Source organism: Benincasa hispida, chromosome 3 (assembly GCF_027475165.1).
Source record: "Benincasa hispida cultivar pf3 chromosome 3, pf3_genome.v1.1, whole genome shotgun sequence".
NCBI lineage: Eukaryota > Viridiplantae > Streptophyta > Magnoliopsida > Cucurbitales > Cucurbitaceae > Benincasa > Benincasa hispida.
The window spans coordinates 17,041,721-17,065,607 of record NC_143480.1 but is presented as its reverse complement, the minus strand read 5'-3'; the positions used below and the strand labels follow the sequence as shown (position 1 = coordinate 17,065,607).

The following is a 23,887-nucleotide window of genomic DNA, read 5'->3' as shown; positions in this document are numbered from 1 at the left end:
TTATCTATATGCACATTCCTTTTGGTGGCTTAATCATAGGAACTCCAAAATTAAACGTGTTTAACTTGGAGCATCTTAGTCTTCACTCTTATAACCAATTCAAGATAAGCAATAATAATGTTGGCAAGCTGCAGGGATGCAAGAAATGCATGTCAAATATGAACTTTAAATATTGATCCGTCCTAAAATCCTGGTCCATACTAGACCTAACGCGTTACATTATTTGCTACAAAAAAAACAGCTTTCAATAAATATATAACTCATCTTTAGTCAGGCACATTTTTAATAGTTGTTAATTGGATAACAAAAACTAACCATTTTTATGAATGTATACATAAAATATGATGCGTGAATGGTTCATGATTATGTTATTGAAAGTATGCATTACGAATTAAAAATTATTTTGAACATGCGAAGAGTAATATGCTCATATTTATATATAATGGTTTAGTTCTCATACCTTAAACTTTGTAGGAGTTTAACACACTGTTTTTCATTTTGAGTACTTTAACATATTATTTGTAGCTTATAAATATTGGTCATTATCAATCTATATATATAAGAAATATTGATAAATTTTAACAATATATTTTAGATATGAATTAAAAATTAATACATAATAAAAATTTGAAATTAAATTATTACAAAATTCTCAATGCGTAGATTAAATTGTTGTAAAATAAATTTTACTAGTTAAATAGCAAAGTGTCCGATACAAATCATGTCATTTTTATAAAAAAAAAAAAAAAAAAAAGAAAAGTACAACTATAAATAGATACAATAAAAAGAAAAATTTTGGACTACTAAATTAATATATATATATATATATAGACTAATCTTACTGGCTAAGGGGAGTACCGCTTGTCAAATCTTAAATTTACAATAGTATAATTTGTTTTCAAACATAGTTTTATTAAATTTTTTTAAGTTAGGTAATTTAAAACCACTCACGTATTGAATACAATAGGTCTTTTAAAAAACTTACAATAGTACGTAGATTGTTTTATTGAATTTTTTTAGTCGGTAATTTAAAACCACTCATGTCAATGGGTATTTTTTTTTAATGGGTATTTTTTTTTTATAAAAAAAAAAAAAACATTACTTATTACATATTAAAGTTAAAGTTATTTATTGTTATTAATAATTAATAATAAAAAAACATTAATTATTTTATTGTCTTTTCGCATTCCCAATCTCTATTTAATGGATAAATAAGTTAGAATATGAAAAGTATCTCTTTATTCCAATGATTAAATTTCTTCGACTCATAGTTTAAAAGGTTTTGTAACTTAAACTCTAAAATAAATAAATAAATAAATTATAACTTCTATTTTTTACAACTATATAAATGAGTTTCTTCCAACATCGAATATTCACTTATACTCTTACTTGCTTTTCTACTTTTTTTTTTTTTTTTTTTTAACTCATTCTATCTTATAATTTCTATTAGATTGTATAATTTAACATAATTTTAACATTGCTTTTATGTTGCAATATTGTTAATACTTTGTAATGTTAAGGCAAGCTCGAAGACATGCATGTATGGGAGCAAAAAAATTGATGCAATGTCAATTTTGTGAAGTCAAACCCGATAATGTTTTTATTTTTTTTATTTTTTTTTTAAATTTTAATACATTACCTTCATTGATTTCGGTATATAAGAGAGATATACTATACAATATCAATTGTGAAGTCAAGCCCAGTAAAACATTGAATTTTTTAATTTTATATTTTTATTTGTTATACATGATTATATTTACCTATTTTTCCATAAAAACACAATCTTATCTTAAAGCCTACTTGAAGGGAGAATCGTTTTTTTAATTATTTTATCCTTCGCCAGATTTTAAATTTACAATATTATAATTTATTTTTAAAGCCTAAATTGCCTAAATTGTTCTTAGTAAGTTGTTTTATGTTGATAATTAGAAGAAAAAAAAGAGCTCACCACTCACGTACTCGATGATTCTCTCTTTTTTCCAAAAAAAAAAAAAAATACTTATTACACATAAAAGCTAAAATTATTTATTATTAAATTAATATAAAAATAAAATAAAATAAGCATTAAATATTTATTTTCTTCTCACATTCTCACACCCATATATAACCTATAAGTATTTAAGAGATAAAATGTTAGAATATGAAAATTCTATCTCATTATTTCAAAGTTGTAATGGTGTGATGTTAAGAGATTGAGATAACAACACACAAGGCCTTAATAAATACCTTATATTACATTTATGTTTAATTTTTTCATTTATACAAGAATGTCTAAGTAGATTTCTTAATTACACAAATATTATGACTCAATTATCTTTTTATTCCCAACCTACCATCAGTTAAACATGTTTTAAAAAAACCCTCAAAATTTCTCGATTCTACATACAGTCCTTAATTAAATCAAAAAAAAATTTCTATTATGAATATTATAATAGAAAATAGATGCTTATTGATTGATTAGTGTCCCAAAGGCCATTTGTCACCATTCATGTTGTTCATATGCGTTGTAGTTATTCATGATTGGTGTTCCACATTCTACTTACCACATTGCCTATAAATAGTGGCATTTGGTGGAGATCTTAAAATCACACATACATTGGTGAAACTTCCACTAATTTTCATATTATCAAATTTCATGATTTTGGTTATTTTATGTTTTTAGTTATTTTATTTTATAATTTTAGTTTTTATTTATTTATTATCATTATATAAAAATATTATTATATTATATTTTTCGCATTCGTATTTCCGTTGCGCTCCTCAATTTCATAACACGTTATCAGCACAAGCTCCTGTCGTTTTCCCTATTAAATGTAGGTCCTAAAGGTATGTCGATTTGTCCCTCTTCGTCATAATTAATAAATTTAATGTTATTTTGCATATTCAATATCTATTAAATTTACAACATAAGTACAATATTTTATGATAGTGCTACCATGACAAATCTCACAAAATTGGAATTTGCCACCCTTGATATTAACGACAATAATTATTTGTTATGGGTACTTGATGCTGAAATCCACCTGGATGCTATGAATCATGGGGAGACTATTAAAAAAGAAAATTCGACATCCAGTCAGGACAACAAAAGCTATGATTTTCCTTCGTCACTATATCTACGGGGGTTGAAAATGAAGTATCTTACAATAAAAGATTCTATTATCTTGTGGAAAAATTTGAAAGAGATGTATGATCATAAAAAAACAATTATTCTTCCTAAAACTCGTTATGAGTGGATGCACTTGAGGCTACAAGATTTCAAATTAGCAAGTGATTACAACTCTGCATTATTTAAAATCAGTTCAAAATTATTGTTATGCGGAGAGAAAATTATTGATGTCGATATGTTTGAGAAGACATTTTTTACATTTCATGTTTCAAATATGCTCCTGCAACAACAATGTCGAGAGAAAGGTTTTAAACAGTATTCTGTATTAATTTCATGTCTTCTCGTGGCCGAACAAAATAACGAGTTATTGATGAAAAATCATGAATCTTGACTAACCAGAACAACACCATTCCCTGAAATGAATGCTGTAAATTTTAATAATAATCGTGGTCGTGGTCGTGGTCGCGGTCGAGGTCGTGACCGTAGCAGAGGAAGAAATTATTATTATTTTCGTGGTGATCGTTATAATCATTTAAATTTCAAAAGAACCACACAAAACGATGATCACAAAGGAAAAGCTCCACAAGATAAAAGTTCAAAGAGCATTGAAAATAAATGCTTCCGATGCAGAATAACTTGGCATTGGTCACGTACCTAACGTACGTTAAAACACTTAGTTAACCTCTATCAAGCCTCCATGAAGGAAAAAGAGAAAAATGTGGAAGCAAATTTTGCATACCAGGATAATGACATATTTGATCCATCTCATATGACAAATTTGGATGTGGCGAACTTTTTTGAATCTCCTGAAGAGAAGATTGGTGCAGTTGATGGAACATCAAGTGTTTCTTTTGAATTTGAGAATATCTAGACTTAATGTTATTGTTTCTTTTATCTATCTTCATGTTTTTTTTAGTAAATTTTGTATATTTTAAGTGTTATTTTTCTTATTGTAATTATTTTCTTTCAATGAATAAACATGGATCATTTTCATATGTTGGGTGTTTAAAAAAAGAGTAAAGAGGATCTATGTCTGGCAAACAGTGCAACTACACACAATACTTACAAATAAAAAATAATTTTTTAAATTGACAATGTTGAAAGCAAAAGTAAATACAATATCAGGTTCTGCAGACTTGATTGAAAGTTTTGGAAAAGAAAATATTATTTTACCTAGAGGAACAAAATTTACAATTGACAATGCATCGTTCTCTGGTCAATCAAAGAGAAATCTTATAAGTTTTAAAGATATACGTTGCAATAATTATCATATTGAGATTGATAGTAAGAACAATGTGGAATATCTATATATCATATCCCTATCTCAAATGAAAAATGTATATTGGAAGAGTTGCCTACTTTATTTTCTGGATTATATGATACTCATATACAAGTAATTGAAACATATGCAATAATGAATTTAAAGTTCATGAATCTAGACATATTTACAATTTTGCATGACGAATTGGGTCATCTAGGATCTATAATGATGAGAAGAATTATCGAGAATTCAAATGGACATCCATTGAAGAACCAGAAGATTCTTCAATCTAATAAATTATCATGAGATGTTTGTTTTCAAAGAAATTTGATAATTAGACCATCACTAGCTAAAGTGGGAACTGAATCACCTGCATTTTTAGAATGAATTCATGGTGATATGTGTAGACCCATTAACCCACCAAGTAGATTATTTAGATATTTTATGGTATTAATATATATATCCAGCAGATGGTCACGCATGTGCTTATTATCAAGTCGAAATTTTGCATTTACAAGATTATCTGCTCAAATAATTAAGTCAATAGCACAATTTCCTGATTATACAATTAAGACCATTCATCTTGATAATGCTGGTGAATTTACATCCTAAGCTTTTAATAATTATTGTATGTCAATTGGGATAAGTGTTGAACATTCTGTAGTTCATGTTCATACACAAAATAGTTTAGCATAATCATTTATAAAACATTTACAATTAATTGCAAGACCTTACTTATGAGAGCTAAGCTTCCTTCATCAGTATAGGGACATGTTATTTTGCATGCAACATCACTTGTACGTATTAGGCCAATAGCTTATTATAAGTACTCCTCATTACAATTAGCTTATGATCATGAGCCAAATATTTCCCATCTGAGGATTTTTTGATGTGCAATATATGTTCCAATTGCTCCACCACAACGCATTAAGATGGGTCTTCAAATGAGGTTAGGAATATATGTTGGATATGATTCCCCATTAATTATTAAATATCTTGAGCCCTGACGGGTGATGTATTTACTGCACGATTTGCTGATTGTCATTTTGATGAGACAAATTTTCCAACATTAGAGGAGGAATTAATAAGTTGGAAAAAGAAATTACATGGAATGCATCGTCATTGTCTCGTTTAGATCCCCGTACAGATCAATGTGAACTTGAAGTTCAGAAAATAATTCATTTGCGAAATATAGAAAATCAATTACCAGATGCATTTATAGATGCAAAGAAATTAACTAAGTCACATATACCAATTGTAAATGTTCCATAAAAAATTGATATCCCAACACAACAAGTTGTCATTAATGAGTATGAAACACGCCAAAAGCATGGTAGACCAGTGGTTCCAAAGATAAAAATCCTCGAAAAAAAAAATAATTAATAGTGAAAAAGACTTGATCGAGGATGTAAATACCCATAAAGAAATCATTGACATGACTAGTGAGGAAGGTGAAATACCTAAAGATAATAATGAGATTTCAATAAACCATGTCATGACAGGAAAAAGATGGAATCGAACTAATGTAATTACCGACAACATTTTTGTGTATAATGTTGCTCTTGATATTATATCTGAAAAATGAGGATCCTGAACCAAAATTTGTTGAAGAATGTTGACATAGAAAAGATTGACTTCAATGGAAAGAAGCAATCGAGGCAAAATTAAACTCACTTTCAAAACGTAAGGTTTTTAGACCTGTAGTCCGAACACCAAAAAGTATTAAACCTGTGGGATATAAATGGGTATTTGTGAGGAAAAGAAATGAAAATAATGAGGTCATAAGATATAAAGTAAGACTAGTTGCACAAAGTTTTTCATAAAGACCTGGTATTGATTTGGAGGAGACGATTCTCCGATGGTGGATGTAATTACATTAAGATATTTAATTGGCTTGACTGTGTATAAAAATCTGAATATGCATCTTATGGATGTAGTCACAATATATTTATATGGATCTCTTGATAATGATATTTATATGAGAATCTCAAAAGGATTTAAGGTACCTGATATACATCAAATTCTCGGGAATGGTATTCAATAAAGTTACAGAGATCACTATATGGATTGAAACAATCGGGACGGATGTTGTATAATCGCCTGAGTGGATATTTATTGAAAGAATGATATCAAAACAATCTAATATGTCTATATGTTTTTTATAAAGAAATCAAAATCAAGATTTGTTATTATAACTGTATATATTGATGACTTGAATATAATTAGAATTCCTGGAGAGCTTTCAAAGGTAATAGAATATCTTAAGAAATAATTTGAGATGAAAGATCTCAGAAAAACAAAAGTTTGTCTTGGTTTGTAAATTGAGTATTCTAGAACAGGTTATCTGTTCACGTGTGGAGGAACTACTATATCATGGCGATCGGTGAAACAGACGATAACGATCATTTCCTCAAATCATGCTGAAATTCTTGCAACTCACGAGACTGGTCGAGAATGTGTATGGCTAAGGTCAATGACTCAACACATTCGTGAAACACGTGGCTTGTCTTCTAATAAAAACCTTCCAACAATATTATACGAAGACAACACAGCTTGCATAGCCCAAATCAAATGAGATATATTAAAGGAGATAGAACAAAACATATTTCACCGAAGCTTTTCTACACTCATGATCTTGAAGAAAATGGAGATATCACTGTACAACAAATTTGTTAGAAGGATAACCTAGCAGATTTATTTATAAAGGCATTATCAATCGCAACTTTTGAAAAATTAGTGCACAACATTGAGATGTGGTGACTTAGAGATCTTAAGTGATGTTTTCACGAGAGGAAGTAAATATATTATTTTTTTTAGGAGTATGTATTATATGAAATACGTACTCTTTTTCCTTCACTAGGGTTTTTCCTAGTAAGGTTTTAACGAGGCATATTTCATATATATATATAGGCATCTAAGGAGAGTATTATGAATATTATAATAGAAAATAGTTTGCTTAGTGTCCCAAAGGCCATGTGTCACCATTCATGTTGTCCATGTGCCTTGTAGTTATTCATGCTTGGTGTCCATGTAAGTCCACATCCTACTTTCCACTTTACCTATAAATAGTGACATTTAGTGGATCTTAAAATCACATATACATTGGTGAGAATTCCACTTCCACTAATTTTCATATTATCCAATTTTATGATTTTGGTTATTTTATGTTTATAGTTATTTTATTTCATAATTTTAGTTTTTATTTATTTATTATTATTATATAAAAATATTATTATATTATATTTTTCATATCCATATTCCCGTTGTGCTCCTCAATTTCATAACATTTTTAAATATTTTAATTAAACTCTTCTCTCCTTTTATTTTCTATCCCATGGGTCCCCATCCCTTCCAATTTCCCTTCTCTTCCTTTTTCTCTCCCCTCATCTCCCTCTCTTCCTTTCTTCTCTCCCACATCCCCCACCGACCTAGTTCCCCCTCCCTCCAAACCTTCTTTCTCCAGTCAATTGTTGTTGAAAACTTACTACTGTCAACCCAATCCCTAGACGTAGGGTGTGCTGTGATGGAAGATGGCTAGGGTTTCGTCAATCACAATGAGACTCGACCATTAACGACGATAGGTAGGCAGCAACGACGAGCATGATGGCTACAACGGACAATATCAGAACATCAAAAAATATATTATTATCACAAGTGATACAAAATAAACAATGGAATATATTTCATTAAAATAAATAATACTAAAAAAAACAAGGGTATATATCACATAATATTAAAAATCAAAGAAGCTGTGAAATGGAAAATAAAATAATACATTTTCTCTCTGCAATTGAAAATGAAAAAATTACAATAAATGCATTTTCTCTCTCCAATTGAAAATGGAAATTTTTTTTATAATAAATGCATTTTCCCTCTCTATCATTAAGGTAGCTTCGTAAATAGGGGAATATATAAGAAAATTGGATATAAATGGATGAAAAAAAAGGGTATAATTGTCCAAAATTAATACTAAAAGTCATCTTTGAAAAATTCAAATTTTGAGACATTTATGAAATAATGTGACGTCCCAAATTTTCAGGTAACTAATTAGGGTTTTTGAAAAGGAAATTATATTTATATAGATGTTTAGGGCCCGAGATTTGTGCCAAAGGAAAAAAAGGGAAAACAAGATTTTCCCCTCATTCTTCGTTTCACGCATCAGATCCCCTTCTAATTTCTCGTTTGGTCGCGCCGTCAAGCCTATACCTAGCCACTCGAGTCGTCGCTGGAGGTGACACCACCTGCAGACCACATTCACTTGACCACTCGAGTCACGCCTGTAGGAATGTATCAGCAAGCAGCGGAAGCAACAAGGATCAATAAGCACTCTAATTCATTAATTTTGACAGAAACTAAAGCATGCTCTTGCAGAAACAAGTGGGTTTCAAGCCATACCTTTGTAGAACCTCTTCAAATCTTGATTTTGAGCTGTAAACTTCTCCAAAACTTGTTGTAGACCACCTCAAGATCTTTCCCACTATCTTCTTGGAACTTAGATTGAGTTGTGGGACTCAAAATAAGCTTGAATGAAGGAAAATTGGAGAACTCACAGCAGCAACCCACTTAAAGAACACCTTCTTCTCCACGAATTTTCAGCAAAAATTCTATTGATTGCCTGCCTCAGTTCCACTCCAATCTTCTCAATATATTGCAGACTATCATGCAAAGAAGATGGTTGAATGAGATGTAGCTCATGCTTGGAGTTATTGAAGACAAATGAAGTGAGTTTTGTGTAAACTACTTGAAGGTGTAGTGGAAAAAAAACCAAAATTCCATTTTTGTGTTTTTCTAACTTTTTTCAATTTTCAAATTTGATTTCAAAATAAAAAAATATTATTAATTTTATAAAATTAATTTCATAAATTCTTAATAAAATCAATAAATAATTATTTAAACAATTTAAACAATTAATTTAATGCCAAATATTAAATTAATTTTACACAAATCCACCTTCATATATTTAAATCATAATTAAATATTAATTCTCTTATTTCGTTTAATTCTTAAAATTAAACGTATAATTATATCTTATGTAATTACTAATTCCTTTAATTCTTATTTGAACGTTTCAAATTAACTTATCACGCTACTCTAAAGCTAATCCATTATGAGCTAGTAGGGAGACCTCGCGGACCTACAGATCACGGGCTCCAACGATCCGAGATTAATTGGCTAAACTCATTATACCGAATTAAGCCCCATTCGTTAACTAATAGGTCACTCCACTAAAACCCATAGTTGCACTCCCCTCACTTTAGATATATTATGTCCACATGATTTAACCATGATTAGTAAGTCGACCCTTCACAGGTTGCTCGTAATAACGATTGGGTCGAATTTCTATTTTACTCCCGAGATTACGTCTTGTTCCTTAAGTTCCTACGAATCTTCTGATGAAAAACTGGTTCGTGATCCAGTCACTAAACCAAAACTCTCTCAGCCCAGTGAGAGGGTGGGGCCTCTTGTTTAAGACCTGGATTCAGTACTTGAGAGTACAACCTTTCTCCTATCCCTAAATCGGGTAGGCGTGAATTCTGTCTTGCACCCTATATCCCCAGCTATCTATTCGGTCTTACCCTTGAAATGGGAGACTTATTGAGCCAGCGCTGTTGAGCCAACCCTCATCTATCCAAATCTATGGATAATCCCAAATAAACAGAAGTTCATAGTTAGCTCAGGATTAAGATCGAGTTACCTAGGTCATCTAAGTGAAATAATCAGTCTTATACAGTAAACAACGTTATAAAGTAAGAGTGACTTATTTCTTGATCCGATCTTATGCAAACTCATTGCATAGGACGCCCTCACTCCTCATGTCATAACATATACGAACTAGGATCACTTCGTTTGCAGCACTTTACAACTCTTTGTAACAACTACAAAGTAGGTTGCATCCCATAGTATTACCAGAATAAGACACCCAACCTCATTCATATACTATAGATCATTTTGACTATTTACTCGAACCCGATCTACTTTTATGTCTCCACATAAAGTTCAAGTACTCATGTAATAGTCATGGGTCTTAGTTTATTGGATTTAGATTTTGATATATACAAAATTAATAATAAGTTTATTAACTATAGAAATTGTTTATCTTTTTACAAACTGCGAGTTTTAGGACATAAAACCCAACAATGCCTCAGCTAGCTATTTGCGCCATGGAAAGTCTGCACGTCTTAGTCAGCCATCCGCGTCGCTTTCCCCTCTTTTTCACGCATTTGGCCGTCACTGATTCCTTCGCCTATTTGTTCATTCGCTCAACTTTAGTCGTACAAGCCTCTTCCAGCCATTGCCGGCCTAGCCCAACCATCCATTTGTGAACTGATGTGGACAAGCCTTTCTATAGTCGATTTGTTGTCAGATCCCATCGGTTGTTGCTGTTTGAGGTAAGATTGTGGGCATTTTTAGGTCTATCCTTGGTTGATAAACTTTTGCCCAATGAATTTATGGCATAAACCTTGTTGTTTTGTTGCTAGATTCGGGTTTTGGAGATTGTGAGGCCGGTGTCTAGCAGTATTAAGGATCAAACATCGGCGGTTTTGGTAAATATTTACAATTATAGAAGTTTTCAAAGATGACTATGTTGATTTTTGTTATTGTTGGTCAGGTTTGATGCCTAAATTTTTGCGTGTAGTTTTTGGATCATGCTGATTTGGGAGTGTTGAAGTGGAGTTTGATCCAAGGATACTTTATTTCTAGAAGAGGAACGAATTACTAATCAATCAGGGCTTAAATTGAGAGTTAAGATACTTATTGCTGGTTTACCCTCAAACCCAAGTTGGTGTAAAGTATGTGATTGCATTCTATATGATAGATTGACATGCTATGACTTGCTATGTTGGATTGTTGAAGGGGTTATGGAGGCCTATGTTTATACTATGAAAAATGTGATATGTTTTTTAACATTTCATATTTGTTTGATGGATGGATTTGTTGAGACCACTCTACAAACTCTTAAGCATGTTATAAGTTTATGTTTGTATGCTTGTGACTATGTTAGACAGATAGTGGCTGTTAGGTTTCTTATTGGGCTATGTACATCGCATATTGTGAGCTTTCGAGTTCACATTCTACATCTATGTTTTGGTGTTCCTTTGGGATCACCATGAAAATGGAGGAACTCTTATTCAAGAGAATGAGTGAGCGAAAGAAAGATCTTTTCAAGCCCATTGTGCAAGAATAAATGCATTCACAAACATACAAGAATAGTTATGCATCTTCAAGAAAATTACAGCATGTTTTCTTAATCAAATATAAAGGAATTGAAAGACATACCTTTGAAGAACTCTTCTCTTGAAAACCTCTAGCTCTCATGATCAATCGACCATCAATATCTCACTCTCGTGAACAATTGAACAACAACTTCTCACAGTCGTCCCAATCGCCTAGTCAATCATCTAGCAATCACGAACTGTCTTATCCACAAACAGTAACCCCTCGACACTACCATTTGGCAACCTTGGTATTCTTAGAGTGAGAATCCAGGAGGTGTGGGCTCTGTGTAAATTTGGTAGAGGGATGGAGGAATTAAATGATCGAACTACACGATCAAGTAAGTAGGAGAATGATTTTGTCTATCGCATTAACTAAGAGTATGTGATCGTTTAGTAAATCTCACTCTCGTGAGAATCGTCTAGCCAATCGTCTAGCAATATCTCTCTCTCATGAGCAATCGTCTAGCCGATCATTTAGTAATTTCTCGCTCTCGTTTAGACGATCGTATAGTCTCTCGCTCAATCGTTTAGAGTTGATCGTCTAGCAAATCTCGCTCGATCGTTTAGTCTCTCACTAGATCGTTTAGTCTCTCGTGAGGGCTATCGTATGGCCTCTCATGCGTAAATGATTAGTGAAACAATTAATGAAGTAGTCGTTCATAAAATAAAAACTCTTTCATTTTATCCTTCAGTTATTCAAAACTGAAATTAACCTCCTACTTGCACATTTAATGGAGAAAATAACCAACTAAACAATTATCTCATAATTGTTTTTATTATAAATAAATATATTAACTAACTTATCATATTATATTCATAACCTATAGTTTTAATATCACATCATATGTAATATTTAAACCATAGTTCTTTTCTCCTTTATTTAATATAAATCATATTTATATCAATTCCTTCAATTAATGTATCTAATACATCAACTCAATTATATCACATATAATTGAACCAATTTAATTATATCATATATAATCAAATTCCCTCTTGTTAATTTGAACACTTCAAACTAACCCAAAAGCTGATTCTCAACTTGAATCCATTAAGCTACCAAGAGGACTTTATGGACTTGTAGCTTGAAGCTCAAACGGTACGTCTCTTTAGTAATGAGATCCACCATCTGTTAACTATCGGGCACTCCACTAAAGACTAGCAGTTGCACTCTTCTCACTACAGATATATTTTCGTGTCTATATGACCAATCAACAGCACGATGACCCTTCACAAATCGCTCATAAGTTGAACTGGGTCAATTTACCATTTTGCCCCTATAGTTATATCTAACTCCTTAAGTACTACTGATTCCTCTAATGAACAATAAGTCATAGTCCTACTATGACTGAGCCCTCTCTTCCAAAGAGAGGGTGTGGCCACTATGTTCAAGAGTCAGAATCAGTCCTTAAGGGAGCAATTTATCTACTTACCCCTGCTTCGAGGAATGAGTGAATTCCGTCTTGTATAGCTGGGTTCCTAACTCCCTAATCAGATGAATTCCCAAAAAGGTAGGCTTGTTGAATTGACAATCTGGCCACTCTCACCCATACTAGTCAAAGGACTACCATCATAGGTAAAAGTTCTCAACTCACTCAAGATTAAGGTCATATCACCTATGGTCATTTTAGTAAAATGTAAGTCCCAATTATCAACGACATTATATAAAGAGACTAATCATCTCGTGGTCCAGTCTTATACAAACTCTTTGTATAAGACACCCCCGCTTGCATGTCTCCACATGAATGATCAGAATCAGACTATTTGTAGCACTCTACAACACTTGTAACATCTACAAAGCAGTCGTATCCGTAGTGTCACTAGGATAAGGTATTCCTCCTTTATCCTTATATTACAGATCATTTAGGTTATTACTTAAGACATGATCTACTTGTATGTCTCATATATATGCTTAAGTTACATGAAATAACCATGGATCTTAGTTTATTGGATTTGAGTAAATGCTTATAAAATAACACTTATTTTATTAATAAAAATGTGTGTACATAATGTTTAAAACTACGAGACCACTAAGAGAATTAGGACACCAATCCCAACAGAAAAAACCTCTGTGAAGTAGACCATAGCGGAAGTGGATCATCCTAATTCCCAATCGTTTTTTAAAAACAAATTTTTACAGTACATACATTAAGAAAACTATAAATTGTACAACATGCATCAAAAACAAAAAGAACCAAAAATGTTAGGAAACCTTACCCTTGAAGACGTTCTTTAAATTGAATCCCACGAACACGACCACGAAAGAGTCCTCAATATTCTTTGATGAAAATCTAGGAGGTGTGGGCTCTAGATAGGTTTGGAATTGAGGGAGAAGGAAGAATTTTTCTTGAGAGAAAAAACCTTGGTAAGCCAAAAACAAATTTTCAGAAAACAACGTTTTGTATCACTTTTTTTTTTCTTTTCTGTCTTTTTTGCAGGTATATCAAAGAGAGGCCTCCGCCACTTCTTACATAAGTGATGGAGAGAAAAAGGTGGTCCCTCCCCTTAATTATTCTAAAATTAAATAATTAGAAAACTATTTAATAATAAAATAATTAATAATTAAAATTATAACAAAAATATATAATAGCCAATTTATTATATATTATGCAATCATATGTTATCTCATATATAACATATAACATATAGTTCAAAATTGTATCATATATATAACCTATAGTTTCTTTTCTCTCTCTTATAGTATTTAATATAAATCATATATACATTAAATTTTAATTATATGAATCTAATTCATATAATTAACATTTGAATCATATGCAAACATTTAATTCCTCTCATAAATTCTTTATATTATAATGTATCAAATACATTATAGTAATTATATCATATATAATTACATAAACATAATTATATCATATATATTAATTCCCTCAATTAATTCGAACAATTCAAATTAATCCAAAACTTGATTCTCATAAAATCCGATGAGCTACCGAAGGGACCATTGGATATAACCAATCCACAGTACGACAACCCTTCACAAATGACTCGTAAGTACAATTGGACTAAATTACCATTTTGCCCTTGTAGTTACATATAACTTCTTAAGTACCATTGATTCCTTTCATGAACAATAAATCATAGTCCCACTATGACCAACCTTTCTCGGGCCAAGAGAAGGTGTGGCACCACAATGTTCAAGCCTCGGAATCAGCCCTTAAAGGAGCAATTTATCTACTTTCCCAAACATTGGGAAAAAAGTAAATTCTGTCTTGTGTAGCTGTATTTTCAGCTCCCAGATCAGAGGAATCCTAAAAATGGTAGACATGTTGAGTCGGCGATCTGGTCACTCTCAACCATACAAATCAAAGGACTGCCTTCATAGGTAGGAGTTCACAACTCACTCAGGATTCAAATTGTGTTACCTATGGTCATCCTGATATAATAAAATTCTCTATTAAGAACGGTGTTATATAATGTTTACAAAGCTCAAGAAGGAATGTGGGGTGGAAACACTCAAATCAAGCTGAATTTTGGATGATTTTTTATGGTTTTGAGAGGGTTTTCAATTTTCAGTAGTTTGGTTAGAATTCCAAAAATTCTCCCCCAATTTCTCTACATGCAGCATGTATATATACACTAAAATCATGCAGCAAAGCTAGGTTGCATAGAGGTTAACTCATACTTAGGGAATTGATGAAGAAGATGGTGGAATTACGTGATAAACCACCATAGGTTTGGTTAGTGGATTTTTCCTAAATTGGAAAAATCCAGTAACTTGAAAAAAAAAAATAATTTTAAACTAAAATTGTTTTAAATAAAATTATTTTTAAATAAAACCATTTTATTTAAAACTTAGTTTTTTATAAAACTAATTCTCGATTGCTTCTTTCCACTGAAGCCAATATTTTCTATGTCGACATTCTTCAATAGATTTTGGTTCAAGATCCTCATTGTGAGATATAATATCAAGAGCAATATTATACGCAAATATTATCAATAACTACATTAGTTTGTTTTCATCTTTTTTCTGTCATGACATAGTTGACTGAAATCTCATTATTATCTTTAGATATTTCACCTTCCTCACTAATCATGTCGGGGATTTCTTTATGGATATTTACATCCTCAACCAAATCCTTTTGCTTAGTAATTATTTTTAGTCTTTGAGGATTTTAATCTTTAGAAGTCACTGGTCTGCCACGCTTTCGGCGTGTTCTAGACCATTAGTGATTGATAACTTGTTGTGTTGGGATATCAATTTTTTATGGAACATTTGCAGCTATTATATGTGAGTTAGTTACTTTCTTTGTATCTATAAATGCATCTCGTAATTGATTTGCTATATTTTGCAAATGAATTATTTTCTGAACTTCAAATTCACATTAATCTGTACGATGATATAAATGAGACAATAACGATGCATTCTATGTAATTTATTTTTTCAATTTCTTAATTCCCCCTAATGTTGGAAAAAAATTTCTCATTAAACTGATAATTAGAAAATCGTGCAGTAAATACATCACCCGTTAGGGTTTTAAGATATTTAATAATTAACGGGGAATCATATCCAACATATATTCTTAATCTCCTTTGAGGACCTATCTTAGTGCGTTGTGGTGGAGCAATTGGAACATATACTGCACATCAAAAAATTCTCATATGGGAAATATTAGTTCATGACCATAAGCTAATTGTAATGGCGAGTACTTGTATAAGTTATTGGCCTAATGCGTACAAGTAACACTACATGCAAAATAGCATGTCCCCATATAGATGAAGGAAGCTTAGCTTTCATAAGTAATGGTTTTGCAATTAATGGCAAACATTTTATAAATGATTCTGCTAAACCATTTCAGGTATGAATATGAGCTACAAGATGTTCAACACTTATCTCAATTGATATACAACAATTATCAAAAGCTTGGGATGTAAATTCACCAGCATTATCAAGACGAATGATCTTAATTGTATAATCATGAAATTGTGCTCTTAACTTAATTATTTGAGCAAGTAATTTTGCAAATGCAAGATTTCGACTTCATAATAAGCACACGTGTGACCATCTATTGGATGCATCTATTAATACTATAAAATATCTAAATGATCCACTTATTTGATTAATAGGTCCACATATATCACCATGAATTCGTTCTAAAAATGCAGGTGATTTAGTTCCCACTTTAGCTGGTGATGGTATAATTATTAATTTGCCTTGAGAGCAAGCATCACGTGATAATTCATTAGATTGAGGAATATTTTGGTTCTTCAATGGGTGTCCACTTGAATTCTCAATAATTCTTCTCATCATTATAGACCCTGGATGATCCAATCTATCATGTCAAATAGCGAATATATCTAGATTCATGAAATTTAGGTTCATTGTTGCATATGTTTCAATTACTCGTAGATGGGTATAATACAATCCAAAAGATAAAGCAAACAACTTTTCCAAGATACGTTTTTCATTTGAGACAGTAGAGATAATATATGGATATTGCACATTATTCTTACTATCAATCTCAATATGATAACCATTGCAATGCATACTTTTAAATCTTAGAAGATTTCTCTTTGATTAACTAGAGAACGATGCATTGTCAATAGTAAATTTTGTTCCTCGAGGCAAAATAATATTTGTTTTTAAAAAACTTTCAATCAAGTTTGCAAAACCTGATATTGTATTTACTTTTGCTTTCAGTATTGCCAATTTGGATAAGTATCTTTTATTTGTATGTATAGTGTATGTAGTTGCATTGTTTGCTAGACATAGATATTTGCTCATTTTTTAATCACCCAACATATGAAAATGATCTATATTTCTTCATTAAAAGAAAATAATTACAAAAAAAAAAAAACAACACTTAAAATATAAAAAAAGTTACTAAAAAAACATGAAGATAGATTAAAAAAAAAAACATTAACTCTAGATATTCTCAAAGTCAAAAGAACACTTGAAGTTCTATCAACTATGCCAATCTTCTCTTTGGGAGATTCAAGGAAGTCTGCCACATCCAAATTTGTCATATGGGATGGGTCAAATATGTCATTATCCTCGTATGCAAAATTTGCTTCCACATTTTTCTCTTTTTCCTTCAGGGAGGCTTGATTGAGGTCAACTAAGTGTTTTGATGTACAACAGGTACATGGCCATTGCCTAGTCATTCTACACCGGAAACATTTATTTTCAACCATCTTTCTTTTATCTTGTGGAGCTTTTCCTTTGTGATCATCATTTTGTATGGTTCCTTTGAAATTTTAATGATTAGAATGACCACCACGAAAATAATAATTATTAACATTCACAACATTCACTTTAGGGAATGGTGTTATTCTAGTTGGTCGAGATTCATGGTTCTTCATCAATAACTCGTTATTTTGTTCGACCATGTGACCACATAAAAAAATTAGTTTATAATATTGTTAAAAACCTTTCTCTTGATATTGCTGCTGCAGGAGCATATTCAAGACATGAAATATAGAAAATGTCTTATCTAACATATTAGCATCAGTAATTTTCTCTTCGTATAACAACAACTTTGAACTGAATTTAAATAATGTGGATCTGTAATCACTTACTGATTTGAAATCTTGTAGTCTCAAGTGCATCCACTCACAACGAACTTTAGGAAGAATAACAGTCCTTTTAAATTTTTTCACAAGATATGGGGATCTTTTATTGTAAAATACTCAATTTTCAATCTCTAGTGGAGATGATGGTGAAAAGAAAAACCATAGCTTTTGCTTTGTCCTGACTGGATGTCGTATTTTCTTATTTAGTTGTTTCACCCATGTTTATAGCATCCAGGTGAATTTCAGCATCGAGTATCCATGACAAATAATTATTAGCATTTATGTCAAGGGCTGCGAATTCTAATTTTGTAAGGTTTATCATGGCAACACTATCACAAAATATTGTATTTATATTAGAAATTTAATATGTACTAAATATGCAAAATAACATTTAAATTATTAATTATAATAAAGAGAAAAAAAAAAGACCTACCTTCAGCGATGGAAGCAATGGGAGCTCGTGTTGATAACGTGTTGTGAAATCGAGGAGCACAACGAATATGGAGAAAATATAATATAATAATATATATTTAAATATAATAAATATATTATGATATAATAAAAAAACTAAAATTATAAAATAGCTAAAACTATAAAAATTGGACAATATGGAAGTTAAAGTGAACTTTTGAAGTGGATTAATCCACCAATGTGTATGATTTTAAGATCCACCAAATGCCACTATTTATAGGCAAAGTGATAAAGTAGTATGTGGTCTTACATGGAAACCAAGCATGAATAACTAAAGGTATATGGACAACATGAAAATTGACATATGACTTTTAGGATACTAAGTAATCAACATCTATTTATTATTATAATATTTATAATAAGAATCTTATACCTTCTAATTAAAAAGATTGTCTATACAAAAAATGGAAAGAAAATAAAAAAGAATGACTTAGAAGATTCAATGTCTTTTCCTTCTTTATATAATATATATTATTAAATGTCTTTCCTTTTACCCAAAAGCCTTTAAGTTTCAATTTTTTTTTATATAATTTTTTTAAAGTTAAGGCCAGTTTTTAAAAATGGAACAAATTAATATTTTATATTCACAAACATTTTTTTTCCCTTTTATCAGTATTTATATTTTTTCATGAAGGTCCTTAAGTTTTAATATTTATATTTTGTCAATGTTTTTCACTAAATACTTATTTGTTTATTTAATATTATTATCGATTTATTAATTTGAAACAAAAAAAAATTGATTGTAATCAAATTAATTTTCTTTAATTTTACATTACGATTATAATTAATTAAGAAAGTTCACAATATAATTATTTAAAAGTTTTAATTGAAAATCAATACCAAATACTACAAGCGCACGTTATAGAAAATTTAATATTGAAATCGTAAAATATTGAAATTCCAACATTTTAAATTATGAGATGGAATAGAAATTAAATTTAAAAATCAGTGATAAAGTATAATATTTTAAAATTCAAAGACAGAATGAAAGTTAAACCAACAATTTATGGACACTAGTATTTGGAAAAATTAAAAGGATATTGTACTTTTAGAAACTATTTAGGAAAATATTGTTGTTTTCAAACTATTTGTAAAAATATTGTTGTTTTAAATAAGTCGAGGGAACCCTCGACCTTTCTTTTTTTTTTTAGGAAAATATTGTTGTTTTCAAACGGATTCTGTCATCTCAGTAAGTCTGACTAAATAACGAGCTAATGAATCTCCTTCTTTTTGCCGCTAACGAGCTAATCAAATTCGAGAGTGAGATTATGAGAGACAGCGAGAGTTTGAGAGAGCGAGATTTTGAGCGAGAGTGTGAGCGTGAGCGTGATTGAGAGCGTGAATGAGAGCAAGATTTTGATAGAGAGCGAGAATACCGTACAAATTTCCCTTTTTTTTTTCCTTTTTAATTATTACACATTCCACTTTCTTCTTTCTAATCCTTTCTTCTTCTTCTTTTTTTTTTTTTTTATATTCTAAAAATATTTATTATTTTATTTAAACTCTAAAAAGAATAAATTAAAAATAATAATAACTCATAAAAATAAAAAAAATGTAAATTAAATATCTCATTTATATAAAAATAATTACAAAAATCAATGTGTCCCACAAGGCGGACGTCGTCGATTTCGAGCTGGTTGTCGTCGTCGACTTCGAACTTGAGGTTGCTCGGGTTCTTCTTGATGTTGCTCTGGTACCTCTGCAAGCGCTTCATAATATAAATATTCATTATGCTCTCCACGACCCCGACCATGTCCATGCATGTATGAAGACGAAGGACCAGCTCTGAGTCATAATGTCCTGAACCAAATGCTGGCATCATCATCATCGGACTAACATAATCAGTTTGACTCTGCGTCTGCGTCTGCGTCATAGGGGGCAACTCTTCCACATTATGTGCAACCTCATCAAATTCATCCTTTTCCCGAACAGGTCCTCTACGTCTAGGAGCTGGTGGAGGAACAATAGGTATATCGTACATATAATGAATTTCCTCCATATAGCTTTGGTTGTCACTACATATAGCAAGAACCTAGTTCGGATCATTCGCAACCTCACAGAGTCTACTATTGTTCGATCTTTGTGAATTATAAAAAAATTAGACAATATTTAAAATAAATTTAAATTAAAAAAAATAGATAATATTCATTCATTTACCAGATGACCCACAGCTGCTCCCGGACGAGTGACGTAGCGCCTTGTGATATTATTATACTAATGAATATATTTTGGAGTGACATCTGTGTCAAACTGTTCAAGAGAAACCCCCACTACAATAAACCTTGCACGATAGTGTCATTGCACTACCAAATGTGCAACTTTTTCGGACCAATCTCCAGTCCTTAGGTCAATATCATGCAGTACGGGTTCAGTATTACAAGGCGATGGAATATCCTGCTGAAAACTGAATTGTCTCATCACCCTATCAGGAAGATGCCACTCACCAATGTGAAAACATATGAGAGGACTCATCGTCCGCCATATGTTTTGACCATTCGTACAACAATTAGGCAAAGTATACACAATAATTTTGTACGGCTCCCAAATAACCTGAAACACAAAATATTATATTAGAGAATATTAAAAACAAATACAATAAAAATGTGAATAAAATAATCAATTAGGTTTAGTGTAATGTACCTGTTCAGGTTGAAGCAGATCAAACATGTATCTATACTGGTTAACTACATGTGTGGTTGTCCTAGTCACACAAAATTTGTCTCTCTACCTAAATTTTTAAATTGATAATTTAGAATTTAAATTAACTAGATTAGTGATATAAAAATTAAATTGAATTAAAAAAACATACTGAGAATCGTAGGCTCATCCAACTAACTGAGTGTCATTAACATGATGTAGCTGTGGAGCCATTGTTGGAAATCGCTCCCAAGCCCATAGTTGCAAAAGTATGAAAGGCCCAGCTATCTCTCGAACCTCAGGTCTTGTTGCTTTACATAGTTGTCTATACAACTATGTCAAGTATGCTCCACCCCATGAATACCGCCCCGCATCATGGAGGTTAGCTAACAGTGGCAGGAACATCAAGTGAACAAAATGACTTGATTTATCTGAAAACAGACTTCCACCCATCATTTGTAGTATATATGCTCGCGCATATCTTATGACGGTTTCCTCGTCTGCATCATCTGTGAGCTCACGAAATTGTGTTCCTAACCATATTAAACTTAACCTCGATCCTTTAATCTTGTCAGCAGGTGGGGTCGCACCGAGGTACAGTTGACAAACTTCTAACCAGTTATCGTACATCACTCCGGTGACTGGCTCACCGTCAAAGGTAACCCCAACAACACTTATATGTCTTGTAGAGTGATAGTGCACTCTCCAACAGACATATGGAATGTATGCATCTCAGGCCTCCATCTCTCGACCAAGGCTATGATCAGATGCCAGTCCAACTGAATAAATCCTAATCTGGCAACCCCATAGAATCCAGATGTGCGCAGTAGCGGTAGTATTCGAGGGTGGAGTGGGATAGTTCGCTGGAGAACTGTCTCTCGACGTCTGCAAGATATTTTTTCAGTAGTACGATCTCGCTATACAACATATGATCGATGAATGGACTGGTCGTACAAAATATCGGGATCAACAGGTCCTGGGTTTAAATCCATGATCTGAAATATATATATATATATTAAAATTGACTATAATTGAATAGTAGAGAAAAATGTGAGGGTAAAGAATAATGTAAAACTTTATTGATTACAATAAAAAAAAAATTGAATATACAATAGATTATTATAAAAAAATTGAATATACAATAAATTATAATAAAAAAATTGAATATACAATAAATTATAATTAAAAAATTGAATATACACTAAAATGAATATATAATAACAAAATTATTTATTTTTCAATCCCTAAATATCTGGAACCCGTCTTAGTAACGAAAGACACTTCCTTCGATTATGTCCTAACTGGTTACAAAATCCACATCATTGTCGAGTGGCTGGTTCTGTTCAATCCATCTCGTTGTGATAACGTGAACTTTTCGGTCTACCAGGTTTTCTCAACAACGATGGATCAGGATGTAAGACGGGTATATTAGGGTGCGATCCAGTAATCTTCATGTGGTACAGGTTGAAATTGAGGAGAGCAACATTCAGCATACGTTGACAATTTGTAGTAGTCCTCAATAAAATCTTCGTAGTTCACGTTAAAATGTGAGCAAACACCATAAAATGCAAGCATGGAATGCCGAATGCTTACTACTTGTTACATGAACAGTACCGCTCAGACCTGTTTAGCCTCAATATTTGAACGTTTCCTCCTTTGGCATTGAGACTATGACGTCCGGTCTTCACATGAAACACACCTTCATACTGATCGTATGATTGTACTTCATGTTTACTAGATCGTGCAGCCCATTTATTTATTTTGTCGTGTGCATACCTGGATTTTTACTCCACTTAGTATTATAAAATATGTTTGAAATAAATTATTAATAAAATATATTTGAATCCTCCATCATGTGCTTGAGTCCATTGCTCTAAACTAATGTTGTAAAAAAAACTCAGACAGCTCCGATTTATTCCTTTGATATCTTCAATTGCTTTGTTGAACTTTTGAATTTGAAACTGACACCCCGCACGATAAACATAATTTTTCAATGAATCAAATTTATACTTTTTATTGAAGTTGCTGACGATATGTTGTAAGTAGAAACAATGGTGACATTTCGGTCCCATCCAACCATTTGCTGGGTTGTTCACTGCTGCAATTATATCAGCATATCGATCTGAAATTAAACACACCTCTTCATGTGTTACGATTTCTCTCAGGTGTTTCAGGAACCATCCCCATGAGTCTGCGGACTCTTCATCAGCAACGGAAAACGCAAGTGGAAGTAGATGGCCGTTCGAGTCAACTGATGTAGCAATTAATAGTTTTCCTCCATATTTGTCGTACAAGTGTGTACCATCTATCTGAATGATCGGCCGACATTTATTAAAAGCTTCTATACAAGGACCAAATGCCCAGAATACAGAAGTTAGGATAACATGACCTTCAGTAAGTGTTTCTTTAACTCTCCACTCTACTCGTGTTCCGGGATTGGTCTATTTAACCATATATAACTACCTAGGCAACAATTTGTAAGACTCATCCCAATCACCGAATACTTTAGCCAACGCTTTTCTTTTTTCCTCCCATACCCTATGGTAAGGACATGATATCCAAACTTTGATTTAATGTCGGACTGCAGTTGTGCCACACTGATAGATGATTTTTCTCTTACGGCGTCACAGAACTCCAATGCAATCATTGATGAATCCA

At 31.7% G+C, this 23,887-nt stretch overlaps 1 pseudogene; it reads left to right on the top strand.

Moving 5' to 3' along the window:
• Positions 1–2,936: 2,936 nt before the first annotated feature.
• On the top strand, positions 2,937–14,115 carry LOC150037066 (uncharacterized; annotated as a pseudogene).
• The last annotated feature ends 9,772 nt before the right edge of the window (positions 14,116–23,887 follow it).